The sequence below is a fragment of the Camarhynchus parvulus genome, chromosome Z (assembly GCF_901933205.1).
Source record: "Camarhynchus parvulus chromosome Z, STF_HiC, whole genome shotgun sequence".
NCBI classification, from domain to species: Eukaryota; Metazoa; Chordata; class Aves; order Passeriformes; family Thraupidae; genus Camarhynchus; species Camarhynchus parvulus.
In genome coordinates, this window is record NC_044601.1 from 26,564,748 (window position 1) to 26,584,495 (window position 19,748).

Sequence of the window (19,748 nt, forward strand, 5' to 3'; positions counted from 1 at the left end):
ACATAAATTCTGTGCATTGGGCCCCCAGGACTACTTAGAAAACATTTAACCCTATTTTATTTATGGTTAAATTATGATAGTAGCGTTAGTACAATGCTACAGTAAAACATCAGAGAAAAAGGTGGTAGTAATGCATTTCCTATGGAGAAAGGCGGGAAATGCTCCAAGCAGACAATTAGACTGTCCAAAGGAGGGAGCACAAACAGGCAACTTATAGTTCTCAAACATGGTGCTTATATGAAAAAAGCCTGCAAGACACTGTCTGCAAAGACTGCTGGCTATTTTACTGATATTAGCTCATGGAAGACAATTAGGCTCTTATCATTTCATCTCAGCAAGCTGGTCTGGCTCATAAACTCTTCTGTAGTGTTATGTCAGGGAAAAAAATATCCATATAAACACAGGTACAACTGCCTGAAAGAAAGCTCACATGGAAAAGTTTGATGGGATATTTTTGTTCAGTGAGGTGGGAGCAGCCTCAGTGCTGCTCTAGGTCATGCCAGTAGTTCACCTTACAATAGATAGTGATGCAGAAGGCAGTGGGAAGTGACAGAGGGAGAGAGAGTGGTCTTAAGTTGAGACGCGGAAGGTTCCAACTGGATATGAGGAAAATATATTTAATGCAGGGGTAACTAAGCACTGGAGCAACCTGCCCAAAAAGACTGTGGAAATTACTCCATAGAAGAAGAAGGGAGTTTTTTCTGGTCTATATGTACACAATATAATTGGTGAGAGGGTTTTGTTCATGCATTTGTGCGAGGTGAGTTTTCCTATGCAACAGATTGATTTATTTATTTAGAGGAGAAGCTGCAGGAAACTAGCTAATTAAAGGCAGAATACATTCATACATTTTACACCTCACGAGATCCCATAGAGGACTGGAGGACTGATCCACAGGAAACCTTCATTGCACACTGAAGACTCAGAGTTTCTCTCTCTCTGGTCTCTAACTGTGTGTCCAGCTTACTGATATGACATTATAGTACGTCTAAATTAGAAAACTGAGCTAACTCTGTTGCTAATAATGAGTAAGGATAAAAGACATTGTAGGCAATCAACAAATCTTTTCATCATCTCCTTTTTACATACAGAGAGAAAACCAAGATGCTTACTGCATCACATGATTTTATTATTATTCTGATAAACACTAACATACCAAGGCATTAGACTTATTTTTGAAGCTAATATACAGCATATATCTCCCACAAGTATTTTAACCGTGTCTGAGATACCCTACCCTGAAAACACCTGTTTTCAACAGAGAAGTTAATTCAGATACTATCATCTGTTTTAGAGGAATGGTATTTCTATATATGAAACTAAAGTATCTTAAGAAGACTTTTGTGAACAAAAGTCATTTGTTCATCACTCCATTTCATCACTCCATTTTAGCCATTTCTCAACCTGCTTCTGGGTATATATCAGCACTAAAAAAACCCTAATTTAATTTAAATTTAATTTAATTTGGAAAATGTTGGTTGTTAATCATCACTAAAAGTTGCTTTTCTAAAGGAGAATACTTAAAGCAAAATCAAGGCTTCTGAAGAAAGCTGACTTCTTGGTCAGACCAAAAATTTCAGTTACCAGAAATGGCTCATTCTGATCCTTAAAACACAGTGTCTAAAAAATACACTGTTATTTTTACACTCACACCTTTATTCATGCCAGGTAGTAAAAACACCACAATAAAGAACACAAATGCATCTTGGACAACAGAAGAATTGTCCATAGTTGGATGAGCTCTTGATGCTCTTTGTCATTACTGTATGATAGTTTATGCTTTGGTTAGTCTTACTTCAGATTTCTAATTTTATCAGGTGAGACTTAATTTCATTCTCTGTCTGGACTATGCTAATTTACTGTTATCAACCAGTCCTAGGAAATCCTTTCCTTGTTAATTTAGTGATCACATGGTACTTCTCGGTTGGCTGTCAATGGTCAGGGGTGCTGCTGCCACTTCTTGTGGTGTGCTATTCAGTGCCTTGGTTGATTTCTTGTGAACTTTCCTAGGGTTTTCATTAATTTATGGGAAGTTCTTTATGTTGTTTTCCATCACCAGCAGGTCAAAGACTGCTGTGGATTAACCTTGATTTACATAACAAGTGCCTACCTCTTTTGGGAAAATTATCAGTCTGATTAATATAAATAAATTGCATGTTTCACTAAGTTCAAAAGCTAGTCTCTGCAAAGCAAGAAATTACTCACAAAATTAAAGGAATCATAATCAGTGCCATTGTGCAAAGCATGATATAAATTTGATAATAACATCTTTCCTAATAATTTTTTGATTAGTCATGGAACTGAATATTCATACATGCAGTAGTATTATTAATGTGAGCCATGTGGGAAACACAAAACATATAATTATCTATTTATTTCTGCAAGGAAAGCTTTCCTTCCTTTCCTGCTTCCCTTCCTTCCTTTTTTTTAGGGATAATTATAATAAATTGCATGCATGGCATTTTTCTATGCAGTCTTCAATGTACATTTTATTTTGCCATTATTTTCTTCAATCATATTTTATTTTGAAAGCAGATTGAAGATCTTTTCTTGCTGCTATTACGACAGAAGTATCATCTTAGTCATATGGTACATCTGAAGCCATCACTTAACCTCTCCCACTCATGGCTCTTCAGAAATAATAACCTTTGAAATATAAATCAAAGACCTCTTGTTTATATGGGGTTCTGTTTCTTAGCATTCAAAGCGATTGTTGTAAAACTGTCTGTAGCAGTGCAGCTCCATCAGCTGATGATTGCATTTAGTAAGTAGACTTTGGACCTGCTGTGTATCAAGTGTTAGTATGTTTATTTGCTGTTAAGCGTCAGTTTTGATGAGACCATTGTAACTCTTATCAATCCTGCAATTTATCTTATCACAGTTTCAACTGTGAACATTTACTGCTGATCTGCACTTTGGTTCCTGAAGCATTTACACCCCATTTTGCTCTGTACAACAAGATTTGTGTCAGTTACAGCTGAAGACCTAAAAATTAACATCAAAAGGAAAAACCCAATAATAAATGTAATCAAGGATAAATAAATGTAGTTCAGGACTGCAAAACCCTTACCATGTCAGTAGGTATCACCTGTTGAACCAGCCACTACACGTGCACACACACACACACACACACACACACAAGAACGCACAAAAAGAAGCCACCTTTAAAAATGCAATGAAGAAAAGTAATAATTCATGTATCTATCATTAAATTGAAAGTGTATTTAAAGGTCTGCGCTGAGATATATTTATTTTGAGTGCTTTAAGTTTTTAAGTTTTTGGTAAAATTTTAATTCCACAGATAAACAGGTTACAGGTATATATTCTGTAATAATGAAAAAAAATATTGTGCTTTCAGCATTTTAAACAAGTTTTCCTAATACTAATGTCTCATCTGAAGCTTCAATATACACTGCCAAGTTTCTCTTTATGCAGAGCCAGCTATGCCAACACCATGCTGAATCTTGCAACTCTTGCTCAAAGTCAAAGCCATAAATTCCTTTCTGGCAAACAGCACTCATCTCAGATTTAGTCTAAACTTGGCTAAGTCTTACCTGACAGGTTCACACACTTTGGCACATCTTTAAAAACCAGATTTGCTTGGATATTCAGTATTCGCTATAAATATTTTGCATAGCTCTCAGCACACTTGTAACTACTCCTACACAACTGCCATTTTTACCTCTCATTTCAGCACTGTAAATAGTGGAAAAGGTCTTGGGGGTTTTTATTCCGGTTTTTTTTAGGCTTTTTTGGTTGAAATTTTGAGACTTCTTTTGGTCAGTTGCTGTTATTTGTTTCAAAAGCAGAGATTCAGCATTAAAAGAGGGCTGTTAAGCTTGAAAATGCACTGAAAATACAGATGGTTAGCCAAACTTGCAAACTGTGTAGATTGAGATAGAGTAAGATTCTGTCCCTTCCTTCCAATGCAGTCATCCTGGAAATACAAAGAAAGTCCTATTTTGGTATTTCAAGCATAACAGAGAAAGAAAGACTGAGTTGAACACTGAAGGCAGGAACTTGGGAGAGGTGTATGGAAAACATAAGAGAGTTAGCACTTAGAAGCCGCTTGCAATTTCCCCCACAGCTCTGGCTGCAGCCACTCGTTACAGAGAGTCAGTAAGACTGTGAGAGCCAGCAAATCTCAGCAACCACAAATGGTGACAGAAGGTTAAGAACAAATAAGAGCAGACAAAGCAGATTGGCACCCCATTGTTCCCCATCTCTGTCCCAGTTGTTAGCCTGTGGATTTTTTCCCCCTCTGCTTTTATTCATTTTTCTTTCCTGCACAGGCAACAGAAACTGGAGACAACATCCTTTGAGGTCCTCTTTGCATTAGGCTTTTCTTGTGCTTTATCCTATGAGAAGGACCTCTCTGGTACCAAAAAGTAGCCAGATCACATACCAAAGAAACCAGACTACTTGTCCTTGATGAACCAAACACAAAAAAGAACAGAAGACCAAACAGAGTAAGGCTATGCTCATACATTTTTTCCACTCCTAGAAATATCAGAAGTCATGAGTTTTCACATAAACTTAGTAAAATTTTTCAAATACTTACTCTCATACTTGCTCTCCATGGTAAACATTTATAACCAAACCTACATTTTAGATCATACCTTCCAATCTAAGCTTACTACTGCTTTTATTTCTTTCCCAGAGAAGAAAAGTTGGATGAAAAAACCTTTGCAACGTCTGGTCCTAGTTCAAGAGATTCCCTAACAGTCTCAGAACAATTGATTCTCTAGTTATATCTGAAAGCAAGTTGAAAACTCAAACAAGAAGCTAGCAATTGCAAAAACTATAAAGACCAGACATACTAGCATCACAGTGCACAGCAAAAAAAAGAACTATTCCTGCAACATATTATTATTTTTATTGTTATTTTTTGTTAAAGCTGTAATTTCTATTTGTGTGTGTTAATGACTGATACACAGACATAAAAGAAACAGGGAATAGAAAGTAGGATTTTAGTGACTGGAAGAGTCAAAAGAGAGAGGCTAACTTTGTGTTTATGGCATTAGAGAAAATCTCAAAGAGTTAAGCTAGAAGTTATTGTTACAACATTTTTCCCTTTAAAGAATTCTTTCAGTGGTGTAATCTCTCTTATGCCTACCATTGTCTCTTTGATTCTTGTTACTCTGACTGACAAATTGGATAAACTGTCTATTTAGGAGTATTTCAGTGCAGCGCCATAAAAAGTTGTATAACAAGAACTCTGCGACTTCAAAAGCCATAAATGCAAGAAACCTTAAAAAATTCTGTCTTGGATGGAACTGAAGGGTTGTAGATAACTGGTGTAATTATTTGTCATATCTTCTGCTTGAGTGTTTTAGGGCAAGATTGATGGGAATAAGAGTGTTCGGGTATTCCAGCATTCTCTGACCATTTGGAAAACCCTTCAGTGATTCTGCAGCCAGTTAAAGAGCTACAGACATGCAAGGCTGTAGGGAACCAAACAAGGTCTCACCATATTCAACCATCCCTTAATTAAAACTGACCCCAGCAAATATCTTACAGTTAATTTTTTATGATTTTTACAACCAGAATAACAAATGTTTAAGTTATTTCAAGAAGCAATTTTGCCAGACAACTGACTTTCTCAGAAATAGATTTCTTGTACAGCAGGCTTTGCTGCTAAGTGATATTCATGGGAACTGTCAGCCATTTATACTCCCTACTTCCCTTGATTTTAGTGAAAAAATCCTATAGATACTACCTTTCCACAGATTCAGCGATGGCAGAAAACAAGTTTTATAAAGCAGGAAGATAAAACTGTTTTGGTTAGGTATGCTCCTCAAGAAAAGGGAAATGTGGGAAAAATGAGGATAAAGACTAGATGTCCTTCCATATCTGACAATTAGGCAAACAAGAGAAGGCAGAGGTATAATTTGGCTCTGTCACGGAAATCACTCACTTTTTGGCTTGAGATAATAGGCCCCCAGCCTGTGCGAGGAGAGAATAAAATGTACCTCAAGAGAGCACTTAAGACCTCTTTTCACAAGGAGTGCTACTCAGAGTAAAATAAAAAACAGACTCATTACTAAATAGGGATTTGATCACAGAATCATACAATGCTAAGGGTTTGGAATATGTCTTAAAGATCATCTAGTCCTGACCCCAGCTGCCATGGACAGGGACACCTCTCACTAGACCAGATTGCCCAAGGACTTATCCAAACTGGCCCTGAACAGTACTAGGGTTGGGACACCCACAATCTCTCTGGGCAACCCATTTCCTGTACCTCACCATCCTCACAGAGAAAAATTTCTTCCTCATATGTAACCTAAATTTTCCCTCTTTCAGTTTGTACCCATCATTCCTTGTGCTATCACTACAGTTCCTAATAAGGAGTCCCACTCCAGCTTTCCAGTAGGCTCCCTTCAGTTACTGGAGGGTTGCTAGGAGGTCTCTGTACAACCTCTCTTTTCCAGGCTGAACAGCCCTAACCTTCTCAACCTGTCTTCTTAGGAGAGATGCTCCAGTCCTCTTATCAACTTCTTGGCCCTCCTCTGGACTTGCTGCAACAGTTCCACATCCTGTTTCTGTTGGGATGCCAGAACTGTACACAGCACTCCAGGTGGGGTCCCACAAGAGCAGAGCAGAGGGGCAGAATCACCTCCTTCCTCCTGCTGGCCACAGTCCTTTGGATGCAGCCCAGAACACGTTTGGCTCGCTGGGCTGTGAGTGCACACTGCCGGCTCATGTTGAATTTTTCATCAGCCATCACCACCAAGTCTTTCTCCTCAGGGCTGCTCTCACTCCTCTCCCAACCTGTAGGTGTGTTTGGGATTGCCATTATCCAAGAGTAGGACCTTGCACTTTGCTTTGTTGCACTCTGTGAGGTTTGCATGGACCCAGTCTCAAGCATGTCACGGTCCCTCTGGATGGCATCGCTTCCTTCCAGCATTTCAGCTGCAACACACGGCTTGGTGTTGCCAGCAAACTTGCTCAGGGTGCACTCAATCCCATCACTGTCAAGTCTTCTACTAGAAACCATTGTCTTGAGGCTTTTTTTAGAAAGCTTTCTAGAATTTGCATTTGTGTGTTACAACTGGTTTTTTAATGGAAAAGAACATTGCCACAAAAATTTCCATCAGGATTTTTTAAATGGACTCAGACAGAAACACCAACTAAGCGTAAAAACAATATAAAATAAGGAAAATTTACAGAAAATAGAAAGCAAATTAAATTAACATTTGAGGCAATTCCAATAGTTCTAAACAGGGATCCCTCTGCATTTCTGAGACAAGTACAACACTTGGGAGAGTAACTGTCGACATAACATAACTAAGTATATATAGTATAGTTAAATATTTAATATTTTATATAGTATTTAGTAATTAGTATTTAGTTATTAATTCTACTAATAAAACCACAAATTATATGTCAATACATACCAATGTAATGACAAAGGACACATAAATATATTTCAAAAATAAGCAATTGGAACATTTGGTTTCCACAGGTTGGTACATTCATTGAACTTTGCCACAAAGTAGATTTAGACATGATCAGCAAAAGATAGTGTAAGTCATGAAATATGTATCAAAACTGTTGGTTCTCCTTGCACTTGGAAAATGAAAAGCTCCCTTCTCCTTCTTAGAAATTTTCTGCAATGGATTAATGCCAGAAATTACCTAAGACATGTTTGCAGCACTTAACAGAAATATTTTGACCTGGTCTGTGATGCTTTCCTGCTATCTGTGGAGGATTTCTTCAAAGAAAAAAATTATAGGAACTGTTGAAGGATGGACTTTCACATATTTTTAAAAGCAATAAATTTCTCAGCTGTTTTATGTTGTTTTGGTTTTGGTTTGGTTTCTGAGGGGTTTTTTGTTGTGGTTTTTTTTTTCTTTTTTTTTCCTTGTTTTTTTTTATTTTAGCTTTTCTTTTCCTATTGCTTAGCATATAATATATGTCCTTCTGAGGTCTTCTGCTTTGTGGTGAGGGCTGAAGATTACCATCTATTCCTTTCCAGCACCTTTCTACGGCCCTGCTGGCTCTGTTTTCTCATTGCCAAATCATCCAAAGTGTTTGACAGAGCTATCTGGGTTGCATAGCAAGTACAGTGCAGAGCAAACACAGACAGCCACAAGCTGCAGAGCTGTAGTGTGGGTCAAGAGCATGGCTCTGACAAGTTTTGTTTTGCTTTTTACTTTAGTACTTTTTGACTTTGTCATCCTTTGCACTTTTTTGTTCCCAGTGGCAGCAAGGCAGCTAGCAGTTCTGCCATTATCCCTCCACCAACTGATGCTGGGGGAAAACTCCAACCTTGTTCCTCCCTGCAGATATGATTCCAGACAGAACTGGCTCTGCCTGCTAATCAGGACCAACACAGAGAGGTGAGCTCGACAAGCCTGGAGGTACTTAAAAGTCAGACCTGATGGGGAGCACTGACCTAATTGGACTTCCACCTCCAAAATTTGCATGTTCAGATGTTTGTAGAAGCATTTCGGCTCCTCGCTGAAGTCAGCAGAAGAAATGGGCTGATAAGTAAGTAATGAAAAGCCTGGTGAGATGTAAAAACAATCTCCTGAGGGAATTTGTAAGAAATTCTGAAGTGAGACAGGGAAACTTTGCCAGATAGGTAGATTTTGAAGCAATTTTATGTTAAACAGAAAAAACATAAATCTGTATAAAACCCAGTGACATAGGGAAGTACTGGAATTCTCACAGGCTGGTGTGGCAGTGTCATTTAATGTATTTAATAATTACAATAATTCATGTAATTTAATGAATGCAGAAATTTGTAGGGTGATGTTCAATATTCCATTCCAGCGAGGACACTGGGAATGGAAAGAACCTGAGCATGTTCTTTCTTTTTCTGCTCTTATACTGGGCACAATGTCTTCACCACCAAAACCAGGATGGTGGTCCTTGATATAGGGCCCCTCAGAAGAGTTCAGTGTAATGTAACATAATGACACTACTTAACTCAGCCAAGACAGCTCCTCCAAGGCCTCTCTCTGTAAAACCATAGCCTCTCTCTCCACATACACCTCACAGTCAGTCCATGTTTCTCCTTAAGAGTCTTTCAAAGCTACAACGGCTTAGGAGGGTTTTTTACGGTGGTGTCTGTGCCAAGACATAAAAATATTTTCAAATATTTATATTAATATATATATTTGTATTTACCTGTAATTATCTATAACTATATAAACAAAACTATATAACTATGTTTACGTAAAGGTAATTTAATATTGATAAACTAGGCACAAGGCACAATTGTTCTCCTAACACTCAGCAAAAATGCAAGTTTTAACATTCAGATGAACTTCCATCCTATATGTTAAGTAACTGCTCCACACAGAATCTTCCTCTGAATTCAGATACAGAGCTGCTTAAAGCATATGCATTCAGTTATTTGCAAAGGCACTCACAGGCATTAGGTTAAGGTTCATGCATAATGAATTACTACATACAAAACTACAGGTAAAATTAAACACAAAATTACATTACCAGAAGTAAAATTTGTGGCAAGGATGATAACACTGGTCTCTTCCCTCTAACTTTATCTATTACAAATAATTTTTACAAACTAAGCCAAACCATGTCAGAAAAGTGGCATGGTTTAGTGTGCGCTAATGCTCTTTGTCAATGAAAATGAGGGTGGTAATCTAAAAAGAGACATTTCCAGGAAGAGGGTCTTTATTTAGATTGTCCTGAAAATCATTCATCCCACAGCTCCTTCTACTTTCTACTGTTACAGGAATTTAATGTTCTATTAGAACTAAATTTGGTTTCCAATTAGAAAATACAATCCAGTCCAAAAAATAAAGTACTTGAAGCAATGCAGACTGAGAGATTGGTGGTAATGTGGTTTAACAAATTAAGAACAAATCAGAAATGTAGAAGCCATTAAATTTGCCTCATATTGCAGGTGTTGCATTGGCCCCAGAAAAGTCACTTATATTCCCATAGTTTTTATTCCTGCCATCTATAACAAAATGATAATACCTATCTCTGAAGATTGACAGGCTGGTCAGATAGACATGGCTATCTACAGGTGAACTACAAAAATAATTGTAAATAAAAAATAAGTCAGTCTCTGTTTTTCATATATCATTGTATCCTGTTGTGATGATTTGCACAAGCAGACAATTATTATTTGTGTGTTCTTTGAAATTTCTTTAACACACATGAACTTAAAATTTATATTACATTAGTAAAAATACTACATTTCCAAGTTTTCATTTTCCATATTTATTTTTCCAAATTTCTGTAAATTTGTCTAAATATACCAAACAGTTACATGGTTTACTACAAACATATTTGTTGCAAAACTATCGAAATTTTAATTAATTTAAATATTTCTAAGGTTTCATAACCTACTCTAAAGAAACTTTCTCAGTTGGTTTTCATGTGTCTTCAAGGAAAGTAGGACAGTTAAACTGTTTTTCAAGGGATTAGTATAACAACTTCAGACAAAATTCAGCACACACAACTAGATCTTGGTTAAAACATTTTTAGATTATTTCTTAGAGCTTAGACTACGTCTTTAGAGAGTGATTCTTAAAAAAACCTTCAAGTGGTCCAAATATCTCATCATGACTCCATGGCCTTACTTGGAGCTTTGTGTACTTATCTGCAAAGCAAGGACCCTCTGAAAATGCAGATAAATTAATTTGTTTCTCCTTCTGAGACTACCTATTTCTTAAGGGAAAATGAAAAAGGATTCTGAAATAACCAAAAAAAATATTGGGATGGGGGATTTCAGACTTTCTGTTTTTGATGTATGCAACGTCTAGTTTATATTTTTTTAAATCCAGGCAGAAAGGGGCAAAGATGCTTAACGACAGTGTTGTCTTTGGGATGAAATCACAGAGCCTAAATACAGAAATGCTATACTAAGTGAAAGTGGGAACATCACATATATCTGGTGAAGCATCCTTTGGAATCACATTTCCCTCCTTATTGAGGGAAATGTGATTTTCCCACATAAAAAGTCTTTGGACATCAGTGTGATAAATTAGGTACCCAGAGGTAGTGAGTCTTTTCTGTTCACTAAAATAAAGAATTTAAAAGAGAGAATTAGAGAATTAAAAACAGATCTGTAAATACATATTACTTTTATTAAGTAAAAATTTCTGTCACATACATTGGCCTACTTGGTTAATAATGGGGGAGACAAGCTAGTGTGAAAATAACAAAACTCTAAAGGAAAGTAGAAGCCTTCATGGTGAGAACCACTGATTTCCTGTTACCTTTCAGAAGTCAGGAATGAGAAAAAGGTTCTGCAAGAACTGCTGGCTCTGCTTTACTCAGAATGAAATCACTCTGTGTATTATAATGCCAATTTTCTCTTTTCTGGAACTCAAAATCTCAATCTTAATCTGGGGCATAAGAAATACCAAAATTTCAAAATCTACCATCTGTTACGCTGAGTATTTGAACCTATATAAGTCACAATTTTCACCTTGCTTTTCTTTTTCATATTTTTTGAAGTACAATCAAAACATTAGCAAGTCTCCAGTAGATGATAAGCTTTATTTACACAGTCATAGGCACCCACATACGAAAATAAAATCTCTCAAACTAAATCTCTTGATCACTCTTCTTTGAGAAGATATAGAAAGAAAAAGGAAAAATTTTCAGTATGGTTCCTAGTTTTATAAGAGAGGATCTTTGTCACTAAAACTTTTCATGTCTCTGTTATAATGGCAAAACAACACATCTGAAGATTTAAATAAACAATCAGCTGTCAGTACAAGCTGATTTGATGCTTTTTTAAATCCAATTGACCTTTGTAAAGGCAAAAGCAAAGAGCAATACTTGACATTTTGCTGAAAATAAAGAAAACATAATTTAGCAATTTTCATCCAACTGTGGTTAGCTCCAGCTTCACAGTTGCTCAGCTCCTTCCAGACTCAAATTTGCAGTCCTCATATGCATCAGGAAACTTCCTGAGAGAGTTGCTTCTAAGCAGTTTTATTCAGACCTCACATCTAACAGTTCACATGTTCCATTTTGGAGAATATAATCCATTACAAAAATTCTATATGGAAAGGTGGTTCACTGACAATATTACATTCACATACTCACAAACAAACTGACTTATAAATGATTTACAACAGTTAACACTGCAGTCAACACCTTAAATTAATGGAATTTTTGTTAACAAATGGAAACACTGAATATCTTGAAGAACTCAGTAGTATGAGGTCACACCACACTCAGTGTTTCTGAGCAGGTTAGATGTTTAAGTGTTCGTCCTGCAGCCGTCACTGCTATTAGGTGCAGGCACTGCTATTAGGTGAATGCAACTAGGAAAGATGCTCAATGCTTTGCCTGTGCTCTCACACCACACTGCCTTCTGAACAGAACCGAGATGCTGGAACTCAAATGTTGTTCTTAGACTAAATTCTGAAGACAGACTGAAGTCACTAAAAAACTAGGGTATACTATTTTGCATGCAAGATGACACCAGTGTGATTACATAGCTACTGGATCAAGGCCAATATTGACACAGGCAATAGATGACAGATAACATGTGAAATTCTTTCAGGCTTCTGAAATAAGATTTTTCAAATTCCTGCTCATGCTTTTTTTCCCTACTGCTACAATATACAGAATTCATCTCTTTGACCGACAGGCTTAGAAATGTCCAAAGGATCCTAAATAATGCATCACCAATACTCTTTACAATAGCATTTAAATTGTCCTTGTTTACAAAGTGAGCATCACATTTGCTTCTTTCAGACCTATATTATGCTGCTGATTTGCATTTGTCATGAGATAAGTGAAACACTCATCCCAGTTTCTACCTCTTATCTGTATATACATATATACATAGCTTATCAATTTGTAGCAGAAATTCTTTCACTACTTTTATCTTAGTGCATAATTCTCCACTTAGTGTGATTGGATCGCACAGAATTCCTACGAAGTCTTTCTGCAGACTAAAACTCATCCATTTCATTACATAGGATACATCAGTCCTCTGAATAAACAATAATACCTAAATCTCTTTAATAAAACAGCTATACTAGCACTTTTTCTGCCATGCTCACAAGGAAAATTCAAGTAAAGGTTTATATCAAGATCCAGTATTTTTTAAAACATTTTTTATACTTTCCTTGTTTTATTTTCACCATATTTTTTCCTTAAATTTTACTCCTTCAATTTTACTGAGAAACTGCATTTAAATACCTGCTATGAGCTAAACAGATCTGCTGCTTTTATGTTGCCCAGGTTGGTAGATAACAGCTAGAATAATATCAATACATGCAAACTAGGTATTATTTATAAGTATCTTATCTTACACATAAGATGCTATTGAAACTTATAAATAAAACTGCTATGGAAATGACAGGCTTCTAGCTGTCAAAATCAAAACACATTTAGAACATTAGATGTAACTGAACCATTGTTGTAGCATAAAAATTTTGCTGATGTATAGAAGTCTCCCAGGCTCATTTCAGGATTCTTTCTTCATTGTGTTCTAAACCATTTTTGAGTTAAAGACAACCTATTTTCATATCATGCCACTGTTTCTATGAGTCACTATTTCTTTTGGCCACTTACCATATCTTTAGTCCACACCACCAACCAGGACAAGAGGACATAGTCTTAAATTACACCAGTAGAGTTTTAGGGTGGATATTAGAAGTTCTTCAGAGAAAAAAGTGATGGGGCATTGGAATGGGCTGCCCAGGGAGGTGGTGTGTGATGGTGTTCACAGGGGTCTTAGGATGAGGGAAGAGACGAGGATCTGACTCCATGTTTCAGAAGGCTGATTTATTATTTTATGATATATATTATATTAAAACTATACAAAAAGAATAGAAGAAAGGATTTGATCAGAAGGCTAGCTAAGAATAGAAAAGAAAAGTAATAGAATGATAACAAAAGCTTCTGTCTTGGACAGAGAGTCTGAGCCAGCTGACTGTGATTGGCCATTAATTAGAAACAACTACATGAGACCAATCACAGATGAACCTGTTGCATTCCACAGCAGCAGATAATTATTGTTTACAGTTTGTTCCTGAGGCCTCTCAGCTTCTCAGGAGAAAAAAATTCTAAAGAAAGGAGTTTTCATAAAATGTGTCTGTGACAGTGGTGGAGCCACCTTCCCTGGAGGTGTTTAAGAAAAGACTGGACATGGCACTCAGTGCCATGGTCTAGTTGACAAAGTGGTGTTGGGTCATAGGTTGGACTCGATCTTTTAAAGGTTTTTCCAACCTAGCTGATTCTGCGATTCTTTAGAGGAAAACACTTCTAAAAATAATCCATTGAAGATTTTCTTTTAGACTAATTTTGTCTTGGTTTGGACAACTTTTGATTCCTTATTTCCTAGGCTAGCAAAGCTATTATCAACTGCACTTAAAGAGCTACTTCGTCTTCACTGTAAAACAAGCACTGCAGTGATGAGTGATTTGTTACAGATACCCAACTGGCTGGGTTGTTATTTTATTCTTCACAGTAAGAAAAGTTGACTCATATTGACAGAGGTGGAAAATGAAAAGAACACACCTGATCCCAAGTTCTTTTTAGCAGATATACTTCCACCCATTGCAGCAGTTATAGTTGCATTTCTTACTTGTTACGTGCTACATAATTCTGGCCATTACTAACACCTAAGGAGAATGGCTAAAACTGCTTTTTCACCTTCTGTTGCAAAAAAATTGGTGTTAAGAGATTTTTCCTGAAAGATATTAATGTAAAATTCTTCAAGAATGAATGAAGGAAATTCATAGATGCTAGAAGATTTAGAGTGTTATTTAATTACAGTAATAATGTATTATAGCCCCATTTTTCTATTTTAAGTGTGTCAATGAAAAGTCTAAATGTTTTTTTCAGTGATTAGTTGAAAATCCAGTAAATCAAAGCCCACTTCAATACACTTTTTCACTGTATATTATTTAGACACATTATAAACACAGCTCTAAACACAAACTACTCTTCTGATATCAATTTCTCATGTATTCCAGTTCTATCCTAACAATGCTTTCTATTTTTACTTGACACTGAAGACATTTTTCTTTATTTTGTCTTCAGCTATAGACTGATTTTGGGTCTGTTATGTATGGACTTGAATAGCTAAATGGAATCTTTAGTTTCATAAATAATTACAGAAATAACGTGTTAAAGTATGTTTCAGATGGTAACTAGGAACAGAGAGGACACTTTTTAAAGAAAGAAGTTGTAAACATAGAAAAAGGGATATAAAATTGTTGCATTCTATTGATTCACAGTGTAATCAAATCTCGTGGACAGCTTTTGTTTACACAGCTACTATAATGCATACCAATGCTACTGTCCAATCAAGATTACAACCAAGAAGTTTAGCTTACGTCAAAAAGTGTGAAGGCTCAAAAGTGACATGCTTTCTTTACTTGCTTTACTGTAGCTATTTTTACTTTAAAAAATTGCACATAATGAACAACTTTCAAGGTTAAGTGAATGGCTCTGAGTATACTATTGTCTTTCCTTCCAGGTAAGAATCCAAGTCACCAGAAACAACTTTATTGAACAGATGTCAAAATGCAGATGTGAATTGCTTTGGATGTATATTTTATTTTGTGTCTGGGGTACTATTTGAATTGTTTGGCCTGTGTTTAACTGTGTTTGGTTTGTACACTTAGCTGACAGAAGATTTGGTTGGACTGTATCTACTTGAACAAGCATGTCCTTTTCTTGATGGCCTTGATATAAATTGTAGTTCATCTTGGCATTACTATGAGGGCTTCACTGCCTTTTGTTGGGCTAATTTGCAGTGTAGAATCACCTTTTGCAAAATCTGTAGGCAGCCTTTTACATTCAGCATCTCATGTCTGCCTAATACTGGGTTCTGTTTAGTTTTGTGTGGCTTTGATAATCTGAACCACTGCATGGGATCTTCTAGTCTACCTCTGACTCATCAGAGCAGAAGCTTTCAGAACACGTCATAAGACACAGGAAGTGAGCGTATTTATAGTGGTGGCCCTCTCTGTGTCCCCAGGCTACATCCCAGAGTTGAATAGTATGTTCTAGGAAAAAATACGTATTTCATTTGTGACTGGTACTGGCATGAGCTTTATAAACTGTGTACTTTTGCTTTCCTGCATAGCATAATTCAGCAACTTACAGAACAGTGTATCTTTACTCACTTTTTACAATCACAATATGTTGTATTTTTTAAAGTCTATTTCTCCTACTAAAATTGTGTCATCTTGATTTCTCTTAGTGCATTTTCTATTGCTTCATTATAATATTTGAGGGTTTTTTGTTGTTGGGTTTCTTTTTTTCCAACATACTAATTTTCTTTGATATCTTATCTCCCTTTCTACTCAAGCTAGCCTTTCCTCCCATTCTGGCTTGCCATAGCTATTTTAATTATTTTAATTAATTTGTTTAATTAATGAAGTTTGGTTAGTCTAATCTTCTCCAGTCAATGTCAGGTTGGATGTGCACCCCTTCACTTGTTTTCTGTATGCCCGTATTTCTTGTTAAAGGCTTTTCAGGTATTTGTATGTGAACTTCTGAATTTTCTCGTATTGCAATCTAGTAAAAATAAGCTGACTTTTAGAACTTTTTGCAAAATTTATCTCTACACTGAGATATTGCGTTAGGCAAGTCAGGCCATTTGTCCAGTTTGGAAAACTACCAGTCAACTCTTCCAGATTTTTCCTGTGTTTCTTGGGAAAAAGTACTTTGCTTGTAACACTGATGCTTATTACATGGTCATGAGTTGTCAAGCATGCTTATACACAGAACAGGTAGACATTCAACCCTTATCTACATTATCTAAAAAAATCACAAAAGGATTTTTTGAATACTGGCATTAATAATGGGTTACCTACCAGTTGCCATTTATTTTTTCCCGATATTCCTGAAAAATTGAGGTTTTATACTGTTGGTGGGTAATATGACAGTATTTCATAAGAGTAAGGTTTCAATTCAAAATTACTTATTGAAAAATTAAATTAATTAAATTATTGTTGAGAGAGGGGAGTGTTGGGACTTATTGCAAGGCAACTGTGACTGGGGTAGCTGTGACATACCTAATAACTTGTAGTTTACAGTGTAGATACATTCTTAAGTTATAGAGGATGGAGGTGTGTAGTGCAGTGTGCTGGAAATACAGCCAAAGAAATATCTAGATTATACTAAGAAAATCGGCTGCAGAGAATAGCCTAGAAATGGGCCTGAAGTATCTTTTTTACCCTTTTGCAAACAACAGGAAGAGATCCAACCACTGCCCCGAACTTTAGATCCATTGAATGCAAATAGGCCTCTGTTGATGTCAGCTATACAAATCATAAAAACTCCCCTAACTGCAGGAAAAACATGGTGATCATTTAGATGGGTATAGTGCATGCAAAAGAACTTGTGAAATTCCAAATATTTGAGACGAGTACTCAAGATACAGCTTATTATTTCACTCCTGACCCCAGATAAACATGTATCTTGTGAATAAATCCAGAATGACAATTGTAAGTTAAGAAGAGAAGTAAACATTTTTTCTGTTTCACAAGGGAAAAGATAAGGAACCAAGGCTTATCATGCCAGAGCAATGGAGTATGTTTCTGTATCACAGATGCTGTCTGGGTCGGACAATTAGGTGCATACTGCTAAGGAATTCGAAATACCCAACATACTTCTTTTTCTTTCATGATTTTCTAAGTGTACTTTTTATTTTGTAAATCAGCTATTGTCCTCCCATTTGCATGTTTACTCCTGAAGTTACAGGGAAATGGTTACTTTCCCCTCCATGTACTAGAATAGCTCCTAGTATAAACTTGTCTCTGATGGGAACCGTTTCCTGCAGGAAGTTCTTGGAAACAATTAGTACTGAGTGGATGACTTTTCAAGCAAGTGCATTCCCTGGGAAATGCATGTCACAGGACTAAACAAACACAATGGATCATATTCAGTGTCCTTTCAATCTCCTGTGTTGAATCCATTTGAATATTCAACATATTTTAATGGATCACGTTCTGCTTCTTTACACAGTCCATAATTCCTGGACAGCTGGGAACTAGGCCTCTACTTCTTGTAAACTATTTCATCTCCTCTTTTCTGTCATGAAATAAACTCTTAATGAGCAATGAATTGCTTTCCAGCTGAAACAGGGCTCATTGTGTAACAGAAATGCTCACCAATAAATGGTAAACCCACCTTTTATTGCAGAAAACCAGTCTTGTTTTAACAATCATCAATTCTGAGAGCTGACAAAGACATGAGAATAAGATGCCAACAGAATGCATGACAGAGACAGGGAGTTTCTACTGCTATCATTATGAAAATGTGTTATCTACTATCAAGTCCCATTTCCTTTCCCAGTCACAGACAGATTGGCTGAGATTAAATCTTCAAAGGACACTGGACATGACTGTTCATGAGCGGGATACACGTGGCTCTTGCACAGCCTCTGTGTCAGAACGACTCTCAGCAGGATGTGTGTACTCTCCAAGACCAGCCCCTCATCGGTGGGAACATGGTCTAAAAATCCTTTCTGAGGCTGCACCTGCCTACAGCAAAACCTTCATTTTTATTCAGTATTAGTAATACATAATTTTGTTCTACACAAAGACTTTGCATACTGATATTTTCTGAGTTAGTTGTATCTGATTATTTGATGAGTAGCATAGATTAAAGAAATTTACAGACGTTTCACCTTGTTCCTTCCCTGTTTTTCATTTCATGCTCTATGTCTGATCACTTGAATCACACATCAGTTTTTCCATTTCTTGACTAGATAAATCTTAACTTTAAAAGAGGAGAATGGTCCTTATGGTATGGTTATGTAAAGTGTGGGGGCATTCCAGGAAATATTTTTAAAGCTTCTTTTATTATGGAGATTTACAAAGCACTGAAGACAATCATCTACTAAAACAAACAAATTTGAAAACTATAGTACTGTGAAAGAGCTACCCTATTTTTTTAACTTCTCCCAGGGTATGCAACACCAAAAAACTGTTTTCCTTTTAAGTATATGGTAGCTTTATACTTAAAAAAAGCAGTCAATAAATAGTTATAAAATGTAATGGATAGTGTTCTATTACATTTTACATGACAAAAATCCAACAAAGGATAAAGACCCACTTTTAATGCATGGAGTATAAGTTTTTAAGCTCCTCATAGTTGAAAATAAAGTTTTTGTTTACTATTGTTTGAGTTGGAGCTCCAGCCATGCACGTTTTAGTGTAAAATAGTAAGCAGGAAGAGACTATGCATTTGAAATGTTTTTACCCCCTTTGAATAAAGAAAAAAATTATTATATATCTCAGGTTTTACCAATTCTCTTGGGCTAGAAAGAACAAAAGTAAAAGGTTTCTTTTCCTGATGTGGAAGATCAGTATTGACATAATGTGAATAAAGATGCTGCATTAACTTCTTCAGGCCTGTTGAAATATACAGTTATTTCCCAGATATTAGTAATGATCATTAAGGCAAGATGCCAAAGGAGACCACATTTACTGGTGGAGCAGAGCAGAAGCACATATTGATATGTCAATATATATATATAATAATTAAACAACAGTATATACAGAAAAATCAAATATATTTCAGGGAGAATAAAGTACTTTTTTTTCTCAATTAAAAAAATATTTCTGAGATGTAATTTTAAAAGTATTTTAACACTGCCTAAGAAAACACCCACATTTTCAATTTAAAATAAATACATTTCATGAAGATATGACTTTTTAGTTAATTTTTATTTGATGGGGTATAAAGATATTTAATATTGGGAAATAAAAGCTGTCACAGAGGTTTCTGTTCTAAAAAAATAAGAATGGCAACTTGAGTCCAGAAGTACTTGT

General features: G+C 36.1%; 1 protein-coding gene across 1 annotated transcript in view; it reads right to left on the minus strand.

Annotated features, from left to right (window-relative positions):
• The window catches only part of ADGRV1 (adhesion G protein-coupled receptor V1), a 302,349-nt gene that overhangs the window by 13,760 nt on the left and 268,841 nt on the right, over positions 1–19,748 (minus strand). The gene's annotated exons all lie outside the window — the stretch shown is intronic.